The sequence below is a fragment of the Carlito syrichta genome, unplaced genomic scaffold (genome assembly GCF_000164805.1).
Source record: "Carlito syrichta isolate Samal-C Ts95f unplaced genomic scaffold, Tarsius_syrichta-2.0.1 Scaffold200968, whole genome shotgun sequence".
Taxonomy (NCBI): Eukaryota; Metazoa; Chordata; class Mammalia; order Primates; family Tarsiidae; genus Carlito; species Carlito syrichta.
Window position 1 is genome coordinate 1 of NW_007145064.1, and position 4,823 is coordinate 4,823.

The 4,823-nt window shown below is 39.5% G+C and overlaps 1 pseudogene; it reads right to left on the minus strand.

The window, feature by feature from the left end:
• Positions 1 to 2,949: 2,949 nt before the first annotated feature.
• Positions 2,950 to 4,208, minus strand: LOC103253110 (annotated as a pseudogene).
• Positions 4,209 to 4,823: the final 615 nt, after the last annotated feature.

Genomic DNA, 4,823 nt, shown 5'->3' on the forward strand with positions numbered 1-4,823 from the left:
TAGTTGACCAAAATTTGTATTTTACTAGTGATATTTTGTTTTGCCAAGGATAGTTTTTTAAATTGATAAATAATACTTTTATCTATTTATGAGGTACCATGTGATGTTTTCATATATGTAACCGTGTGAAGCGATTAAATCAAGCTAATTAAGATTAGTTTTCTTAAGAATCAGCCATAAACTTCTAATTTTCAATCCAACAACAATTTTCAGTTTTCCTTTTATATTGTATTTAATGAAAGATAAGATACTGCCAATCACTTTGTTCTTTAGGTATCCTTTCACTGACACCTACATGTTATTCTCTGCTCACATTTTTTATTATTCCTATATGTCTTCTTGTGCAATTTTATTAAGTAGATACTCTTATCACTCTTATTTTAGAAATGAGAAAGCTGAGGCAAAGAATGATGACATGAAGCCGGGCTCGGTGGCTCAGCCTGCAATCCCGCGCCTTTGGGAGGCTGAGGTGAGTGGATTGCCTGAGCCCGCGGGTTCGAGACCCGCCTGGGCAGCGAGACCTCATCTCTACAATAAATCAAAAAATCAGTCGGGCGTGGTAGCGCATGCCTGTAATTCTGGCTACTTGGAAGGCTGAGGTGGAAGGATTGCCGGAGCCCAGCAGGTCGAGGCTGCGGTGGCCGGGAGCGGCCACTGAACTCCAGTCTGGGTGACAGAGTGACACTCCAACTCAAAAAAAGAATGATGACATGTTGAATCCAGATTTGAATCCAGCCATTTGGACCCTGTATCTATGCTCTTAACCACTTCACTAAATGACCCTTGGCTATAAAAGCTACCCAATGTAATCTAGTCCTTTGCAAGCACTCAAAACTCAAAACTCAGCTTTTATGTGCCTGCTATCCCTTTTCTATACTTTAATTATAAATTATCTGTGTCTGTGTGCACATGTGTGTACACATGCTCCTATCATCACTTTTGAAGTCTGGAAACACATTTGCTAATATGTATTATCCCTCTTTACATTTATTGAAGTCAGCACATCCAAACTCAAGAGCATTTCTCTTCCTGTCTTATCTCCTTCTTTATTACCCATTTTAAGTGATGTGATTGTTATCCACAGAGTCTATTTTGTCAGAAAAATGAGATGTAGACAATAATTTTTTGTCCCTCTTTTCTTTCAAATGTAAACATTCATCAAATACAATTCACACTTCTTTTAAATGCTCCTCAAATATGCTTCTGTTTTACATCATTACTGTCTTAGTTTTATTTTTACCTTTGCAATGCTGATTCAGTGACTGGTTTACAAATCTGAACAAGGTCAGGTATTGTGTCAGAAACATCTGAGGAAGTTTTTGTGTGCATGTGGGTATTTTCTTCTGGTATATGTGTGTAGTTTTCCTTTTATTTTGTTTGGGTAGCATTGCTGGAAATTCTGATTCAGTGTATCTGGTGTAAAACCTATGATTCTCTATTTTTTCAACAGCTAATTGTTTTAGATGTTAACCACTGCTACTCAGAAAGTTGTCCCAGTTGAAGACCACTGACCTCAACTAGTAGCTTCTTTGCAGTGCAGAACCTTAGGTCCCATTTCAAACCAACCTAATCAAAATCTATAAGCAACAAGATTCCCAGGTGATTTATGTGTATGTTAAAATATGATCAGCACTGGGTCGTATTGTGATAATACAATATATTTACCAATCTGTAGTACAAATATACTTCTCCTTTTATATAGATAAAACCCAAACTCCTTTGTACTAGATATTTAAGATATTCAATAATCTGACAATCAGAATGTATTTTCAACCAAATCAATATAAAACAAGTGCAAAAGTTAAATTGTCTGGAAATTTTGAACAATTTCTTATTTCCCTATTTATTTTTATGTTGTACTTATTTATTAGAATCCTCTCCTTTTCCTCAGCTAAGGTCATACTTATGGTTTCTGTTAAGAGTTTTCCAAATAGTCAAACCCTTTCAATATCTTATAAAGTCCGGTAGTACTTTTTCTTACAGCATTTAGCACATGCACAGGAATAGGTTAAAAATATTAAATTTGTGTTGTACCCCACATCTTTAAAATAAAAAATTTAAAAAGAAAATATTAACATATACTTTAACTTAAAGACATGACATCTTCTAGGTCAACCCCTTTGGGTCCTCTCCCACAGTGGGAGCTTTTCTGTCCTCTTAATAAATCCTGCTTACCAAAAAAGGCATGATATCATCTCCAAACACATTTAATGCCATTTATGTTAAAATTAATGTAAAACTGGAGAAAGTTGTTTGTTTTTATTCCTCTACTATTCTCCTTTAGCACTAAACACATACTCAACATTGTTTACACATCCATTTATCCATTGGATGATATACTGTTGGAGAATAGTAACAATGTCTTTTTTTTTTCACTGCATTGCACTTATTAATTGCATAGGTAGTTTTAAATAAATAGAGAAAGCACCTTTCAGAAGCTACTCTAGCAGGAAAATGCACCATCAAACATTTACATAGTAAATTTTTATAATTTTGCAAAAGATTCTTGATCTTTACTTGAACTGATGAGGTAAAAATGATCCCCCCTCAGGTAGGTGTTTGCTCTCTGTTTGTAGAAGCAAACTAAAGGACCTAAAATTGGAGGCAAATCTAGGATGCCAAGAAGGGGGAAGATACATTATAAAAGGTCATTCATGAATTCCATGTCTACTTTAAGACATTTGTCTAATGGCCCTTACCTAAGCATGTGAGGGCAAACTACCGCCCTTAAGATAAAAGTGAAGCCTTAAAAAGCTGTAGTTCTGAATAAGAGTAATATAACTGAATACCTAAGACTGCTGGATGTCAAAAGATAATACTTGGGTCATTTATAAGGTTTCAACAGACAAACACTTCAGAGGGATTCTCTAGGTCTGTATGCTCTCTACTTTGGCTTTTTGTATGAAGCCAGACAGGCTTCCTTGCTATTCTCCAGGCAGCACAATAGTCAAGGAAAAGGGCAACATACTGGATCACTCCTTAGATACTAATCAGCTGGGGAAAGAGTTCATTGGCAAAAGTATCATCCCAAGAATAGTTTATACCAAGCGGAGAGGATATGTTGGTGAAGGGGGAAGGGGAGCCCTCATATCCAAAGTCACTGTAGGCATCCAGTAGGCAGAAAGATGGCTTCAGACAGTGGCTGGATGAAAGTAGATCTGAGATACCAGGTCTGGAATGAAGTCATCTTCTATAGGTTCTTCCTTCACTGAGACAATCAATTCACGGTGATCATTCTCTAAGGGGCTGAGAGGTGCTTCCTCAATTTTCACTACCACATTAATTTGGCTCTCTGTCTCAGAGGGTATCTCTAAGACTAGGGGCTTGGTGTATATGCGGTCTAAAAGAATTAGTTTATTAATGGTTTCCAGCTTGACTGATGACGTCCTCATTCACAGAGAATGGGAGGTTGGTAAGGAACTGGGTCCTCGTGGGTCGACCGCTGGAGTTCCTCCAAGCTGGTAGATTCTGGGGAAGGACATTTGAAGAACATGGCTGGGTCCAAGTTGTTCAGAATGTCCATCAGGATATCAGACTCTGAGTCTGAAGAGTCAACACTGTCAGAATCCCTGGGGAGATGATCAGGAGGGGTGACAACTGGGCCTGCACCTGTTGCAGAGGTGCACATAGTCTGAGTTCAGCGGACTCAGCAGACCTGGCCACTGCCTTCACTCCACTCCACTTGGCCTCTGCCTCCTGTTCAGTAACCAGGGCATCCACTCCCAAGCACTGTCTTAACTCCTGGTTCTCAACTGCAGGATCATGAGTTTTCTCCCATAAAAGCTGATTTTCTAGCAAAAGTTTTTGGTTCTCTTCTTCCAAATCTATGACTTGCTGTTCCAGCCCACTCATTTGAGCTTTCTTTCGATCTCTGGCAGTCTGAGTTGCTACTCTGTCTTTCAGTTTCCTCCTCAGTGCCTTCTCCTCTGGGCTCTGGTGCATGAGGCGCTGTTGCTTGCACCTCTGGGCTGGCACCCCGCTGACTGCCTTCCAGCTGGCCCCTCTCTGGACCAGCATCACGAGGAGCAGGACCTGGCTGTCCAGGGCTCCGGTGGCAGCCGGCTGACCCGACAGAAGCAATATTTTGGGAGCCCTGTTGGCCAGGCTTGGCGTGGCTGCCACCACCACATTGGTCAAGACTGTCTGCCAACCATGTCTTATTAATCTTCGTCTACTGGCACAGCTCAGAGTTTGGAAGAGAATGCATGCTAAAATTATTTGTGCATAAATAAAATAATATTACAGTAAAATGAAACAAAAATTTAAAAATCTATTTTTAAATTAAATTTTATTACAGAGATGTGAGGTGTAAGTAAGGATTAACCACACAAGTAAGCTGCATGCAGGTGAAGTTTTGGCCTGCAACTTGCCCTCACTTCCCCTGGTACAGGATCAGTTACCCTATGTGTTGTTACATTCCTCCACTCCCTCCTTCCCCTACTGGTGCCCAGTGACTGTCAATTCCTCCCTTGTACTGATGTGATTAATATTCAGATTTCACTTATGAGTGAGAACATGTGGTATTCAGTTCTTTGTTTCTGTGATAGATCACCAAGTATAATGGTCTCCAACCCCATCCAGTTGCTGTGAAGTTCATGATTTTGTTCTTCTTTATGGTTGCATAATACTACACAATGTATATGTATCACATGCTGTTTATCCAGTCCACTTTTGATGGGCAGTAGGGTTGGTTCCATCTTTTTGTTATTGTGGGTACTGTGGCAATAAACTTGCATATGCAGGTGTCTTTTTGGTAGAACAATTTATGTTCCTCTAGGTACATTTCCAAGAGGATTGCTGACCTGTATGAACAGTCAATTTTT